Source organism: Lynx canadensis, chromosome B4 (assembly GCF_007474595.2).
Source record: "Lynx canadensis isolate LIC74 chromosome B4, mLynCan4.pri.v2, whole genome shotgun sequence".
NCBI classification, from domain to species: Eukaryota; Metazoa; Chordata; class Mammalia; order Carnivora; family Felidae; genus Lynx; species Lynx canadensis.
The window spans coordinates 46,389,480-46,404,461 of NC_044309.1; the positions used below are offsets into that span (position 1 = coordinate 46,389,480).

The window sequence follows — 14,982 nt, forward strand, 5'->3', positions numbered from 1 at the left end:
ACTCTCAGTTACAGTTCAGGTTTTCCTACCCTGGCAGTGGTTCCCACCATGGTTTCTGTTTTGAGTCTCTCCTCCAGGAAGCCATGACTTCCTGTATTCACTCATCTCTCTCCAATCTTGGGGGCAGCAGTTTGACATTATCCTCACCTCTCTTATAGACCCTAAAAGAATTGTTGATTTATCAGTGTGTTTAACTTTAACTTATTAGGGTGCAACTTCCAAGCTCCTTACATGGTTGAAGTAGAAATGGGAAAACATAAGTCCACTCTTACGTTTTTAGATACATAGGTTGTTAGAATTTAGTGCAGCTTCCAAATCCTAGTTTCAAACCACAGATTTTTCCTCAGTTCCCTAAGAGTTCACGGAAGTTGTGTGAGTTATTTTCACTGTTTCTAGAACCTAAGAGAAGTCTTATATTTATCTGAAATAAGACTGCATGGGCCAACTTAAAGGTCAAGGGCTTTGTGTTGGTTAGAAATAACTAAGTAGTTGGAGTGGTCCTCTCATGCTGATAAGGAAATGTAGCTAGTTATGGGCATGGAGTTGACATTTGCTGCTTTGTTGACTGCCCAGCATGCCAACTCCCCTTCTTTCTTGAGGGAGTTCCTCAGAAGGATAAAGTGGGGGGCACCAACCCCACATCATGATTCCTGGACAGCCCAGGAGTTTAAAACTGAACAAGCGAGGCCCTCCTCCATGCAGGCCCTCCTCCTGCTTCTCAGGACTCCCCACACTTTGGAGTGTGTTTCTTAAAATTTTCTAGGTCTCCCCTTCCTCTTTGTGTCTTTATATTTATAGTGTGTTTCTTTCAAATAGCAGATACCTGGGTGTTTTCTCCCCAGTGTGAAAATTTCTGTTTTCTTATTGGAGGCTAGCTCATTTATATTTAATGTAACTATTGATATGTTTAGGTTTAATTCTAAACAGTTTGGTTAGGTGATATTTTGTTCCTGTTTGTCCTTACTATTTGTTTCTCTGTTCGTCTTTTCCTGCCCTCTTTTAGACAAATTGAATGTTTTTAAATATACCATTGACTTTTTAGCTAAACATCACCTGTTACTTTGGTGGTTTTTCTAGAGATTACAAATATCTCTAGTTTTTCCCAGTCTACCTTTAAATAACATCATCCTAGTTCTTAAACAATGTATACATGACTCTTGTGGCACTATAATTTCATTTACTAAACTCCCATTCTTTGAGCCCTGATTGTCATATATTTTACTTCCATATGCTATATATTGTACAAATATGTCATTATCGTATTGCTTAAACAGCCAGTCTTTAAACAGTCTTAAAAAACATATAGATGTCTTTTATATTTAGCTCTATATTTATAGTCTCTGGGGCTCTTATTCCTTCCTGCAGATATACACTTCAATCTGTATCCTTTCCTTTCTTGTAAAGCAGGTTTTATGAACATAAATTCCCCCAGCTTTGCCTGAAAATGTCTTTAGTTTACCTTCATGTTTGAAATAGACATAGATTTCTAGGTTGATGAGTTTCTTTTTTTGTTTAGTTCTTTAAGAGAACTTTTCTATTGTCCTTTGACCTCCACTGTTTCTGATAAGAAGTCAGCCATCATTCATGATTGTTCTTTTTTTTTCCTTTGGATGCTTTTAAGATTTTATTTTTATCTTTGTTTTTCAGTACATTAACTATGATAGGTTCACTGAGATACTGTGGTCTGTGGATTGATTTCTGTAATCAATTTTGAAAAATTTGTGTCTATTATCTCTTCAAATATTGTCTCATTCTTTCTCTCTTTTCTTTCTGGGACTTCAAATACAAATACGTTAGTCCATTTAATATCATCCCAGCATCTTAGATGCTCTGTTTTATTCCACCCCCACCCTTTTCTATTTCTGTTTTAGTTTGGATAATTTCTATTGATATGTCTTTAGGTTTACTGATTCTTTCCTCTGCTGTGCCCATAATTAAGACCATCAAATGACTTCTTCCTTTCTGATATCATATTTTTTATTTTTAGCAATTCCTTCCTTCCTTCCTTTCTTAAAAGTTTATTTATTTTGAGAGAGAGAGAGAGAGAGAGATGATGATGATGATGATGAAGAACAGGGGAGGGGCAAAGAGAGAGGGAGAGAGAGAAAGAATCCCAAGCAGAGCTCTGCACTGTCAGTGCAGAGCCTGATGCAGGGCTCGAACTTGTGAACTGTGAGATCATGACCTGAGCTAAAACCAAGAGTCGGGATGCTTAAATGCCTGAGCTACCCAGACACCCCATCCCTCCTTTTCTTTTTCCTTCCTTCCTCCTCCCTTCCTCTCTCTCTTTTCCTTCCTCCCTCCCCTTTTCTTTCTTTCTTTCTTTCTTTCTTTCTTTCTTTCTTTCTTTCTTTCTTCCTTCCTTCCTTCCTTCCTTCCTTCCTTCCCTCCTTCCTTCCTTCCTTTCTTTCTTTCTTTTCTTTCTCTCCCTCCTACCATCCCTCTCTCTCTCTCTTATCTTTTTGATAAAATTTCTCATTTGTTTATGCATGGTGTCTATTTTTTCCAAAAAACTTTTTTTTGTGTGTGTTTATTTTTGAGAGAAAGAGAGAGAGAGAGAGCACAGGGGAGGGGCAGAGAGAGAGAGGGAGACACAGAATCTGAAGCAGGCTCCAGGCTCTGAGCTGTCAGCAGAGAGCCTGATGTGAGGCTCAAACTCATGAGTCAAACCGTGAGATCATGACCTGAGCCAAAGTCAGACGTTTAACCAACTGAGCCACCCAGGTGCCCCTATTCCTTTATCATATTTATCAAAGATATTTTAAAGTCCCTGTCTGATAATTACAAAATTTAAGCCTGCTCTATGCCTGCTATCATTGGCTGTTTCCTCTCTTGATAATGGATAATATTTTCTTCCCTCTTTATGTGCCTTATAATTTTAGATTGTATGCTGGACATTATATGTATGACAGAAAATAAAAATTGAAGTAATGTTTATTCTCAACAAAGGACACACCCAATAGGAGGCTGGAATTTTAAATGGGTCTGGGCTTTTTGCTATTTTAGTTTCATTTAGATCACCATTGGCCTCAAATGTTTTGAGGGCAGGATCAGGACTTTCCCTTTAGCAGAGCTTGAGATCTGACACTAGTAAGACCATAGAGATCTCTTTTTGCTTTATATCTAGCCACCAGCTTCACAAACCATGGAAAGCTCTGTTTCTAGCCCAGCTGCTAAGTATATGTTTCTGGGAAGCTCTCTTTGCTTTCCAGTCATGTTACTGGCTTTATGCACCTTAGAAGAAAACTTCTCTCTGCCTTGCTGCTCTGTCATCAGTCTTTGGAGGGCCACAGAAGTGCTCTCCCTGAAGGCCAAGAGCACTCAGAGGTATTCCTCTCAGCTTTCTTCTTATGCAGTTGTGCACTTGGGAAGACCTGCATACCCGAGGAGACCTCTCTCAGCTCTGCTGTTCTGTCCCCAGAATTTGAGTTATTACCTCTGAGCATTTGGTGAAGGCCATGGGAAAACATGGGTGGGTAGGTGCAGATTTGCTCTGTAGCTTGCCACCCACGCCATTAAAAGTCCATTGAAAGTTCGGCTGCTCTTCCTGTTCCTATCTCTTACAGATTTTTTATCCTTCACTACTCTTTCAGAGATGAAAGCTTCTATGGTTCTCTTATTTCCTAGGAAGAAGCCCTTATAACACTGAAATTTAGTTTATTTAGGTTTCTTTGTGTCCTCATATTTCTGATGGATTTAAAAACAAAACAAAACTGTGATCTTGTAGATTAGCCCCCTTATTCTCATCTTTAGGGTGTGAGTGGGTCTCTTGTGACTCTCCACAACCCCATTCATGTTTTAAAAAGTAATTATAATTTTGAAACAATTTCAAGTTGATAGAACTGTGGCAAGTATAGCAAGGAACATCTTCCCCCTAAACCACTTGAGAGAAAGTTGTCGACATGATGCTTCATCATCCCTGGGTACTTTTGTTTTTATTTCCTAGAGACAAGTATATTCTCTTACATAACCTAAATGCGACCATCAAAATCGGGAAGTTAACACTGACACATTATTACAACCCAATCCTCAGACTCCATTCAAAACTGCAGGCCAGTTATTCTGTAGAGTATTTCTCAGTTTGGAATTGAATGTTTTTCCTTTGCTTAGATTTGGGTTATGCACTTTTGACTGAGTATGTGAGAATCGATGCTGTGTTTTTCTCATGGCAGCCTGTGAGGTGGCTCCTGATTTTGATTTTCTCATTACTGTTGTGTTCACTTTGATCCTTTGATTATGGTGGTCTCTGTGAGGCTTCTTCACTATACAGTTACTTTTTTCCCCCTTGTAATTAGTAACTTTTATGGAGAGGTGGTTTGTAAGCTTATAAATACCCCCACTTCATGAAGCTTTCAATTTATTTCTTTATATCAGTACGGATTTATGGCTTCCTGGTTTTTTTTTTTTTTTTTTTTTTTTTTTTTTTTTTCAACGTTTATTTATTTTTGGGACAGAGAGAGACAGAGCATGAACGGGGGAGGGGCAGAGAGAGAGGGAGACACAGAATCGGAAACAGGCTCCAGGCTCTGAGCCATCAGCCCAGAGCCTGACGCGGGGCTCGAACTCACGGACTGCAAGATCGTGACCTGGCTGAAGTCGGACGTTTAACCGACTGCGCCACCCAGGCGCCCCAGGCTTCCTGTTTTGTTTATTATTTATGTTGAAGCTCAAACTATCCCAGACTTGGCCAGAGGGGAGCCCTACTTTCATCTGGCTTCTGTGTCCTTTTAATATATCCCCAAGATTCTTTGAACACTTTTTTATTTCTGGCACCACAAAGCATTCCAGGCAGATTTTATACTTTCCAGGAAGAGTCATTTCTTCAAGGGGCCTTTGGTACATAATGGCATTTAGAAACCAACATCTGGGCTCTATGTGTGGTCATTGCTATTGCGGTGTCACCGTTCCTAGACCCTCTCAGTGGACAGAGTTAGAGAATATATGTTTGTGTACGTACAAATATATTACATACATATATTAGACATACGTTCACATTTATCTCTATTTCTGCATCTATCTTTCTATATTGGAAAACATGAGTTCATGCCAATATTTCCAATTCCAATCTAACAGCACAGGGTTTATTCTAGTTTTCTTCCTTTCTATTTGTGTAACTTCCTTCTCCAACAGTGATGGCTCTTACTAGCCTTCATATTAGTTCATTTTCTGATCAATCCCTCTGTATAGAACCAATATTCCATAACTGCTACTAACCCCACTAAGTAGATGACTTCATCACTCCATTTGGGCACTCACACACCATGCCAGGTTACCCCCCTGCTTGGACATCTTAGTCTCCCTACTTGGTCTTGGACTTCTCACCTCTAGGCTGCCTTCAGGTGAGGATGCCTTCCCTACCTTGTCTGGGTTCCAATACCCTACTCCAGGCTATCTCTGTGGGGACATCACCCAGCTTAGACTCTGCTGTCTTGTGCCAGCCTATCTCATAGCATAGACATACGCATCTGCTTGGCCCCAACATCCCATGGTAGTATCCCTTCACACATATGCCCTCCTCACCCTGCTCTGGCTCAGACACCTCACACTGTGACATCCTTCTGTGGGGATACACTATTCATCTCCTTGGGCTCCATTTCTTCACGATGGACCATCTTTCCCTTCACCCTCCCTGGCCCCCTAAGGATGTTTTCCTCACCTTTTAGTTCCCAACTTGCTATTCTGGGCAGCTATGATGCAGGGACATTCTTCTAATCCTGCTTGGGCTTTAAGACCCAATATCAGGGCTCAGTGATACCCCTGTCACCCAACATGGGCTTTAAAACCAATCCCATGCCAGGCCACTCATTATATATATATATATATATATATGTGTGTGTGTGTATATATATACACACACATATATATATATACACATATATATATAAATGATCATTTATATATATAAATGAATATATATAAATGATATATATAAATTTATAGATATATAAATGATATTAGATACCAATTAGATATGATATTAGATATTATTTAATTAGAGCTAATTGCAAGGCTGGTTTAGCCTAGTCCAATACTATACCTCCTCTAGCCATAGTACCAAGATTTAAGAGAAATCACGTAGTTCCATATTTCTGGTAAGACTATCACCCCTGGTCGTTAAGACATAATTCTGCCTGCCTCACTATCTTGAACCTCCCCAGGGACCTATCCTGGCAAGGAGACTAAATTAGAACCGATCAGCCATTTCTCCTCAGAGTATAGTATTAATCTCATCATTTCTTATAATCTTGTTTACCTTAGTCATTGCCTAAAGTCCAAGCAAGGTATAGTACAGAGTGTATAATATACTATCACTGTTTTAATGTATAAAAAATATATATTTACCTTCACCTTCTTTATATATATATAATATATAATATAATAAATATCCCTCAAAGAATATACAAGAAATAGGTAACAGGTAACATTGGTACCTCCAGGGAGGGAAACCAGGTATTTTGGGGGTGCTGAGGAAGGGAAAGTCTTCAAACCCCCCCCCCCCCAACACACACACGTGCGCACACATACTCTTATATAACATTTGAGTTTTGAATACTATGAATTTACCTATTAAAAAAAATAAATAACATGTAACTATAACCCATTGAATGACTATCCTCAGCTCACTAGGCACTGTGGAGTATACAAAATCAGTGTCTACTCTTAAGGGGATTACAACCTAGTTGGAGTGAAAAGTATGCAGATTACTATGATGTAATTGATGCAATGGTAATTGCATATCAAAGAGAGATGAGAATCTGTGGAAGCCAATGTCTCACAAATGATTTATTATTTAGTTATATGACCTATTTCCTAATGATTTGGGACATTTAATTTTTGTTGATTAGAAGATTCAGGATGCTAGGCTGACTTTGGCCCTGTTCCAGACACCCCTCCCATCCCACTCTCCACCTCCCATTCTATCTCACCTTTACTCTTTCTGGTCTGGGAATCATTCAGAATTAAAAAAAAATTTTTTTTAAAATATGTTTATTTATTTTTGAGAGAGAGACAGAGTGCAAGCAGGGGAGGGGCAGAGAGAGAGGGAGACACAGAATCTGAAGCAGGCTCCAGGCTCTGAGCTGTCAGCACAGAGCCCGACGCGGGGCTCGAACTCACAAACTGCAAGATCATGACCTGAGCTGAAGTCGGATGCTTAACTGACTGAGCCACCCAGGCACCCCCAGAATTTTTTTAATTAAAAAATGTTTAATGTTTTATTGTGGTATCATTTATGTAGTAAAAAAAATCACCCATTTTTATTGCACAGTTTGATGAGTTTTAACAAATTTATATAGTCATCACTGTAATCCAGTTTTAGAACACTTCCATCACCCCCCAAAAGTTTCCTCATGCCCAGTTGTTTTCTGTCCCTATTGTTTTGCCCTTTCTTCTTCTTTTAAAGACGAAAAAATTAACTCATACCGTTATTTTCAATTCAGTTTGTCCTGTAGGCAGTATTTTTTTTTCCTTCTTTTTTTGCCACACCTAGTAAATCCGAGACAGGTTTGGTTGGTGTTGAACCTGAACCTGGGAGTACCACCATGTTAAATGGTACGTGACCATCCCACTTTCCTTTAGAAGAGTTCCCTAAGTAGTCAGTGCTAACAATACTCATTTATGTCCTCCTCCAGCTCTCTGTCGATTTACCTTAGAGTGGCTTGGCTCGTTTTCCTTTTCATCCCCAATTTTAGAAAAATAGTAAGGCCTAAAATGAGGATCTCTTCTGCAAGTTAGAAGCCAAAATAAATGCAGTGATGCCACATTAAGGTTTTCTAATTTAACTTTTATCAGATGCCAAAATGCGCACAGTACTATACAAAGCACAGCATTAAACCAAGTCACTAGCTACCAGAGGTGTAGTGGGAATATGGAGGCCAGGAAAACCCAGCAAATGTACGGCACAGAAGCTTGTCTGACCTCACCCCAACGGTTGAGAGGAGGTTAATATGGAGAGCAGCTACAGCCTGCTTCTACACCATGAAAGTAAATTTCCGAGGAAAGTCCCCTCTTTTCATCCCCCTCCCCGCCGTGTGTCAGATGGGGAAAGAGGAAACAGAGGATTCAGGTGATTTGCCTTAAGCCACTAGCCAGGTGGGGCAGAACACAGCTTTGCCTGACCTGGGCAGCACGCTGCTGTCTGGGGTGCAGGCCCAGTGTAGGGGAGACTGCGGAAGAACCGGGAGGCTAGGGGGTATCCTGGGGCAGAGACCGCAAGTCCTCTGTCTTGACTTCAGTGACATGCTTTTGCTATGCATGTGAGGGCTGTGGCACACTGGGTGCTTATCTGCACAGTGCTCTCGGCACTGTTTTACTTTCTCTTACTGTGAAATGGGGGGTCATAGTAATAACACCACCCTCAGAGTTGTTGGGAGGATTAAGAGCGAATTCAGTACTGATCGTGGAGATTCGGTAAATGTCAATTCTGACGACTTCTGTCTCTGCGTCCTGAGGCGTTTCTAAGCGCACCTTGGCATCTGCTCTTTGGACCACCCGACCCTAGAGATGAACGTCCATGACTAGAACCACACTCCCTTCTACCTCTTCCACCGGCCCACATCATTCTTCCACCTTCCTATGCTGCCTCTGTGATTCAAAATAAATGGGAGTAGAAGCAGAGCAAACTCTGAAGATCTAACGAATGAACACGTATTTAGATCAGCAGCATAGTAGATGATGAGAGAGCTACCCGTTTTTGCCTTTAAGGGGCTTTCAGTCTTAATGGGAAGGTTAAGATTCAGAAGGGCACAATTAAAGGATGATTGAAGAAAATTAAAATGGAGTGCTGATTATATGGCATAAGTAATTAAAGAATAAATCAATAGATAATGCTTAAGATATAATAATAAAATAACAACAGCTAATATTTCTGAGCCCGTGCTATGTATCAGATGTTTTTCTAAGTGCTTTATGTGCATTACTGAATTTAATTTAAGAAGCTCAGAAGTTCTTTAAGGTAGCTATTATCAATATCTTCCTTTTCAGAAGAGGAAGCTAAAGCTCAAACAAGTATAGCTTGCTTAAGGTTGCATAGTTGGTAAACCAAGTAAGGGGGATACAAATAATACAAAATAAATGAGTTTAGAGGAGGCAGATCATGTCAGCCCAAATAGATGTTTGTCACTAATTCCGGTCTTTTCCCAGAGTTCCCATCTAGGTGAAGCAACCCTTGTTAACTGTCAGAAAGACAAACCAACAACTAACTCACCTAACCTTCAGTGTCTTTCGGTTGTTCTTTGAAGAAAGAATAAAGACAAAGCCACTTAGCAAGGCTCTGCATGGCTCCACTGACTTCTCCAGCAACTCTTTTACTTGTCCTCTCTCCCCCGTGGCCTTTTTTGTTTCTAAGCTCTTGCCTGCCACAGGACCCTTGCACATGCCATTTTCTCTACCTGCTCTCCTCTGCTACCCTCTTCACCTATGCAGCTTCCACCCATCCTTCAGATCTCAGCTCAAGCATTCCCTTCTTCAGGGAAGCCTTGCATAATATCACTGACCAGATCGAGTCCTCTTATTGGAGACTGTGATTTCATGCTGCTGCATCGCTATAACACTTGTCACTGTATTATATTTGGTTATTTGATTGATATCTATTTCTCTCACTTGATTATTAGCACAATGAGAGGTGGGACTGAATGCATTTTTACTCATCGTTAAACACCAAGCAATGTGCCTAGCACATAATAGGCACTCGCTGAATATTTGTAGAATGAATTGAAGACTAAATTCAGGAAGATTCCACAGAGGATGGAGGACATGGAGGGTCCTAAAATAGACAAGAGCTGGGGAAGTGAGAGGAAGCATTTAAGGTAGAGGAACTAGTGAGACACCTAGTAAGTGACCTTGCAACATAAATGAGCTGAAAACAAATAAACAAAACCTGAAAATGGCAATCCATAGACCCATAAAAATGGTGTCAGTGCTTATTGTGTTGGTTAGTCTCTCCCGTACTTTTGGAGTTACATTTACTGCTAAACGTATATCCACATATAAAAAACTATTCACTAAGTTATGCCTTTGCTCAAGATTGCACACATTTTTCTCTCCCTGCCACTTCTGCAATGTATGGACCTCAACCAAATACGGAGGTTGGTTTTAGAACCCAGGATATTCTAGTTCTTCATTTTTCCCACTTCTCAGCCAGTCCTGGTAATTTCTGGATTCATGGTAGAGTAGTTTCTGCACTTGTCATATTTATGTATAGAGGAAACAGAAGGATAAGCAGTGCTGTCTACTGGGTAGAATCGTGTCTCCCCCCAAAATGTGTTTAGATTCTAATCCCTGGTACGTGTGAATGTGATCTTATTTGAAAATAGGGTCATTGTAGCTGTAATCAAGTTGATGAGATCATACTTGATAAGGATGGGCCTTAATCCAATGACTGGTGTCTCTATAAGAAGAGAGGAGTTTTGGCACAGAGACAGAAGACACACAAGAGAAAGGCCACATGATGATGGAGGCAGAGATTGGAGTATGCAAGTAGGAGAACATGAACAGCAGGGATTGCTGGCAACCCCCAGAAGGTAACAAGAGGCAGGAAGAAACATCTCTTAGGGCCTTCAGAGAGAGCACAGCCCTGATGGCAGCTTGATTTAGAACTTCTAGCCTCCAAAACTGTGAAAGAATAGATTTCTGTTGTTTTGAGCCATCCACGTTTGTGGTGCTTTGTTATGGCAGTCCTAGGAAACTAAGCCAATCCTCTCTGGACACAAAGCAGTCCTCAAAGCTCAGAAAAACAATTAGCATACAAATAAAGAAGCTCTGACTCTACCACGTTTCAGTAGACCAGAGTGATCAGAAGTTTAGTGCAGTTGCAAAGTAGAACTCTAGAAATGGCAGATAATCTTGACATTGGAGTCTACATTTGTTGTCGGGATCATCACTATATATAGACATCCATACATTTCGATTACATAAGAAACATTCAAGGAGATAGGAGGCAGGGCAGTTTAGGCTGAAATTATATCTAGCTTGATAAAGCATGTAGGTAGAACAGTGATGACAAAGCCATATGAAATCACTGAGGAGAATTAGAACATTCTGGGATCTGTCTTCAAATTCTAAGGTTGCACTTTCTTACACCACACACAAAAATAAATTCAAAATGGATGCAAGACCTAAATGTAAGACAGGAAGCCATAAAAATACTATAGGACAAAACATTCAGCAACCTCTTTGATCTTGACCACAGCAACTTCTTACTTGATATGACTCTGGAGGCAAGGGAAATAAAAGCCAAAGTGAACTGCTGGGACCTCAAGATAAAAAGCTTCTGCATAGCAAAGGAAACAGTCAACAGAACTAAAAGGCAACCAACAGAATGGGAGAAGATATTTGCAAATGACATATCTGATTAAAGGGTTAGCATCCCAAATCTCTAAAGAACTTATCAAACTCAACACCCAAAAAACAAATAATCCAGTGAAGAAATGGGCAAAAGATATGAATAGGCACTTTTCCAAAGAAGACATCCCGATGGCAGACACATGAAAAGATGCTCAACATTGCTCATCATCAGGGAAATGCAAATCAAAACCACAATGAAATACCACCTCACACCTGTCAGAATGGCTAAGATTAACAACTCAGGAACAACAGATGTTGGCAATGACGTGGCGAAAGGGGACTCCTATTGTACTGCTGGTGGGAATGCAAACTGGTGCAACCACTCTGGAGAACAGTATGGAAGTTCCTCAAAAAATTAAAAATAAAACTACCCTATGATCCAGCAATTGTACTAGTAGGAATTTATCCAAAGGATACAAAAATGCTGATTTGAAGGGGCACATGCACCTCAATGCTTATAGCAGCACTATCAACAATAGCCAAATTATGGAAAGAGCCCAAATGTCCATCAACTGATGAATAGGTAAAGAAGATGTGGTATGTATACACACACACGCACACACACACACAATGGAATTCTACTTGGCAATGAAAAAGAATGAAATCTTTGACATATGCAACAGTGTGGATGGAACTGGAGGGTATTATGCTAAGTGAAATAAATCAGAGAAAGACAGATGTCATATGATTTCACTCATATGTAGAATTTGAGAAATTCAACAGATGAACATAGGGGAAGGGAAGGAAAAATAAGAGAAAAACAGAGAGGGAGGCAAAGCATAAGAGACTCTTAAATACAGAAAATAAACTGAGGGTTGCCGGAAGGAAGGAAAGTGGCTGAGTTAAATGGGTGATGGGCATTAAGGAGGGCACTTTTCAGGATGGGCACTGGGTGTCATGTGTAAGACATGAATCACTGGGTTCTACTCCTGAAGCCAAGACTACACTTTATGTTAACTAACTTGAAAATAAATGTAAAAACAAAACAAAACAGAACTCTAACATTGCTGTCAGGCAGGGTAAACTTGGGCACCTAAATTCATGCCCACTTTTGTGTACTACTGTCAGAGAGCCCTGGTACAGCGGTCTTACTAAGAATATGCCTCATTGTGTTTTTGTAATAGGATGGAAAGAGCACCTGCTTATTCTCTTTTCCATGTGAAGTATTAATTTGCTTTCCTTTCCTACATAGGTACTATGTCAGTCATCACTTTACGGCCTCTTAGCTCTGAATGCACACCCTTCAGTACCTGCTCTGTGATGATGGACTAGACTGTAAGTATTTCTTGTACATGCTGAGAATGTTGTTAAGTTGTCTCAGTAGAGGGAAAGGGAGGGAATTTGAAGAGGAAACTGTAGGTTTTTCTTCCTAGTTATGGTGCCTTGTGGTTTTCCTGTCTTGCTCTTGCTTAGATGGGTGGTCAGTGGTGTGGATCTGTAAGGACAGCGGTGTTGTGTCCTAGCTGTGTGCTCAGAATGTGCAGTCTCTTGGAGACGATGCAGGCCCAGTGACCACCTTCCTGTGGCCTTCCTGATGTGGCTTGGCATGCTTCAGTCCTGCAGTGGTGTGCCAACTCCCTCTGCACACCTGTCCAGCAGCCTTAGCTTGCGTGTGCCCTGAGGAGTTGTTTCCTGTCTGTGCAGCAACTGTGGACCCGCGCTGGCCTGGGCAACCCAGTAAACTTCTCCTCCATCCAGTAGGCCGCAACCAGATCCTCTCCAATGAAATCTGAAGCCCAGCTTTTGGGACGAGGTCTCCCCTTCAAGTTTGTCTTTCCTTGGATATTTTCCCTCAGCCCTCAAGTACCCTTTATAGTTCTCTTTACATCTGATAACCATGCTCCTATCACAGTCTCATAAGTCTTTAAATTTAAAACTAAACTTTCCCTGTTGGAATTACTGTGTGGTTTCTGCCTCCTGACTGGACCCAGACTGACATAGGTACATTCCCCTCTTTGGCAGGGAGCTAAAATACAGAGCCTTCTCTTTTTGTAGAGAGGTTCTTTGTCTCCTGACATCTAGCTTGATCTCCCAGACCGGGATTCCTGGAGTACATAAATTGCAAATTCACTTATGGTCTTGAAGGGATCTACATGCCCGGCCCTCATTCTGCTCTAGTTACTGGGCATTTATATCAGCTACGTTGCCTTCACCAGCTTATTTTAGCTTTCGAAGGGTATTCACATAGTTATGTAATAATTGGAAGATAAGCTCTGTGTGGCAGTGAGTCTTCTCTCTAGCCAGTTGGGTCAAGCCACACTTTTGCTTTCTGAAAAAGATCAGCCTCAAGTTTATGGTACAAGTGGTATTAAACTACGTGTTCAATGCTGGAGAGTGGTTTCAATCAGAAGTGACTATATTGCCTATGTCATAGGGTGGTTTTGAGAAGTCAAAGAGATATTCTAGGTAAAATACTCAGCCTAGTTGTGGCACTTTGTACGTGCTCAGTAATTGGGAGTTCTCTTTTTCATTCATTCAATCATTCATTCAAATTATATTAGCAAGCAGCTACCATATAGCAGGTGCTATGATCAGCATGGGGTATGAGGATGAATAAGATTTGCTTCCTGCCCTCCAAGAGTACCCCGTCTAGTCTCTTGTTTAGTATACATCAGAGTATAAGCCATAATCTTCCTCTTCATTCTTTCCCCCAAATATGGGCTTTCAAGTAAATGGAATATAATTAACGATTTAGTCATAAAATGTACAATATGGAGGTAAGTTCCATGTGTAGAGGGAATTTTCTCCTTAGTTTGACATGAGCTTTGACAAGTCGAGGTTATTGTTGCAACATATTCTTTTTTGGTAATTAACTATATTTAGTTACATGTGATATATATGTTATATAGCATGTTACCATATAATAAGCTACGTGATAAACATTACAAATAATACTTAACCCTTACTGCTATCTTCTAAACTAAGTATTATTATCCCCATTTTATAAATGATGAAGGTGATGCTCAGAAAGTTTGAGAAATTTTCCTTAAGTAGCTCAGAAAGCAAGTATAAGGCCAGGATTTGGACTTCATCTGACTCAAAAGCCCATGCTTTTATCAACCATACCGTATTGCTTTCTTTCATCTATTTTCATCTTGGTTGTGCTAAGGACTGAACTGACTGAACTGTCATTCCTTTACTCTTTCTCCATCACCCAAACTCATCACACCATGTTGTACTTGCCTGTTTGTTTGACCATCTTTGCCATTAGACTAAGACTTCCTTGGGGGCAGACACACTCAGCTGTTCACCACTGTATCCCCATTGCTTTGGTTATCTATTACTGCTTAACAAAACCACACTAAAGATTGGTGGCTCAAAATAACAAATCACAGTTCAGTGGGTCGATGGGACTTAGCTACATAGTTCCCTCTTGGAGTCTCTCTATAGTTGCAGTCAGGTGATGGCTGAGGCTAGTGTTATCTGAGAGTTCAACCAAGCTAGACATCCAAGATGGTTTCTTTATATATATCTGGTACATGGCCTTTAGTGACTAAAACAGCTGAGGATTGGTGGGGCATCTTTCCAGCTCCACATAGTTTTCCACGTGGCTACCTTGGCTTCCTCACAGCATGAGACAGTTTTTACATAGTGTCTGATTTGCCCCATAGTGAATGTTCCAAGAGATTTGGGTGGAAG

The 14,982-nt window shown here is 40.5% G+C and overlaps 1 long non-coding RNA gene across 1 annotated transcript in view; it reads left to right on the forward strand.

Annotated features, from left to right (window-relative positions):
• LOC115518476 overlaps positions 1-14,982 on the forward strand; it is a 44,088-nt gene that overhangs the window by 11,394 nt on the left and 17,712 nt on the right. The window contains exon 2 of the long non-coding RNA XR_003970277.1: positions 12,536-12,618. This is a non-coding gene — a long non-coding RNA (uncharacterized LOC115518476). The remainder of the gene's footprint in view (positions 1-12,535; positions 12,619-14,982) is intronic.